Here is a 2,330-nt window from a genome sequence, read left to right as displayed (position 1 = left end):
GGACAGCGAAGGCGATGGCTACGTCAGCACAGCGGACAGCGGAAATCAACCAGCTCCCACGATGGGGGAAGTTAAGGATGCCATTCAACAGCTCAAGAACAACAAAGCCGCTGGCAAGGATGGTATCGGAGCCGAACTCATCAAGATGGGCCCGGACAGGTTGGCCGCTTGTCTGCATCGGCTGATAGTCAGAATCTGGGAAACGGAACAGCTACCGGAGGAGTGGAAGCAAGGCGTTATATGCCCTATCTACAAAAAGGGCGACAAACTGGAGTGTGAAAATTATCGTGCAATCACCATCCTAAACGCCGCCTATAAAGTGCTATCCCAGATTCTCTTCCGTCGTCTATCACCTATAGCAAACGAGTTCGTGGGAAGTTATCAAGCAGGTTTCATCGACGGCCGCTCGACAACGGACCAGATCTTTTCCGTGCGGCAAATCCTCCAGAAATGTCGTGAGTACCAGGTCCCTACGCACCATTTGTTCATCGATTTCAAGGCGGCATACGATAGTATCGACCGCATAGAGCTATGGAAAATCATGGACGAGAACAGCTTTCCCGGGAAGCTCACAAGATTGATCAGAGCAACGATGGACGGTGTGCAAAACTGCGTGAAGATCGCGGGCGAACACTCCAGTTCGTTCGAGTCTCGGCGGGGACTACGACAGGGCGACGGACTTTCGTGCCTGTTGTTCAATATTGCGCTTGAAGGTGTCATGCGGAGAGCCGGACTTAACAGTCGAGGCACGATTTTCACGAGATCCGGACAATTTGTTTGCTTCGCGGACGACATGGATATTATTGGGAGAAAATTTGAAACGGTGGCAGATTTGTTCACCCGCCTGAAACGCGAAGCAACAAGAGTCGGGCTAATGGTGAATGCGTCGAAAACAAAGTACATGCTGGTTGGTGGAACTGAGCGCGACAGGGCCCGCCTAGGAAGCAGTGTTACGATAGACGGGGATACCTTCGAGGTGGTGGACGAGTTCGTCTACCTCGGATCCTTGTTGACGGCTGACAACAATGTTAGTCGGGAAATACGAAGGCGCATCATCAGCGGAAGTCGTGCCTACTATGGGCTCCAAAAGAAACTGCGGTCAAGAAAGATTCACCCCCGCACCAAATGCACGATGTACAAAACGCTCATAAGACCGGTAGTCCTCTATGGGCATGAGGCGTGGACTATGCTCGAGGGGGACTTGCAAGCTCTTGGGGTTTTCGAACGCCGAGTGCTAAGGACGATCTTCGGCGGCGTGCAGGAGAACGGCGTGTGGCGGCGAAGGATGAACCACGAGCTCGCTCAACTCTACGGCGAACCCAGTATCGTGAAGGTAGCTAAAGCTGGAAGGATACGCTGGGCAGGGCATGTTGCAAGAATGCCGGACAACAACCCTGTAAAGATGGTGTTCGCCACGAATCCGGTCGGAACAAGAAGGCGTGGGGCGCAGCGAGCTAGGTGGATTGACCAGGTACACCAGGACCTGGAGAGCGTGGGTCACAGTCGAGGATGGAGAGAAGCGGCCATGAACCGAGGGAATTGGCGAAATATTGTTGGCGAGGCTTTATCAAGATAATTGATGTAAAGCCAAATAAGAAGAGAAGAAGAGACATGGTAAAATTAAGCGCATTTCTGGTCTGCTGAAAATTGCCGGTGCGAGCGCTTATGTTAACCCCATAGAACGGTACACGGGAAAAAATACTGTGGTAAAAATTACTATTGTAGCTGACTATGCCCATTCTTGAAACTACCATGGAATTTCAGATCAAATTACTATGTTTATGGTACCTCCCATCACATTACTGGTACACTTGAAAGAAATAATTTACAACAATCTGATTTTGACAACAGACATGGTAAAATAGAGCGCATTTCTGGTCTGCTGAAAATTGCCGGTGCGAGCGCTTAAGTTAACCCCCTAAAATGGTAGTTTTTACCGCACAATTTTTTAGCGTGTAGTTGTTACCGCACATTTTTTTGCGTGTAGCGACCGATGACATAAAATTGGAATAGGGTCCCAAAGCCCCGTCCCTATTGTAGTACCAAACGCTTGAATTTAGGCCAGAAACACATGTTTACTCAATTTTCAAATGCCTTTAGTTGGCTTGAGTCCAAAAAAACATTTTTTCAATGTTGTTGAGATTTTGTTGCACCTCTTGGTTTCAAACTCAAATTAGGGATGTATTTTGTTTTCAGTGTCCTTTCCGAAATGTCAGATACGACCAACCCCAGTGTTAAAACTACAACCACAGCGGTGTTTTTGTCGAAAAAGTGAACGTCAAACATGATGAAAAGTGTCAAGGTTTATAATTGGATCCATTTTAAAAATT

Source organism: Aedes aegypti, chromosome 3, assembly GCF_002204515.2.
Source record: "Aedes aegypti strain LVP_AGWG chromosome 3, AaegL5.0 Primary Assembly, whole genome shotgun sequence".
NCBI lineage: Eukaryota > Metazoa > Arthropoda > Insecta > Diptera > Culicidae > Aedes > Aedes aegypti.
This window is presented reverse-complemented; position numbering follows the sequence as displayed.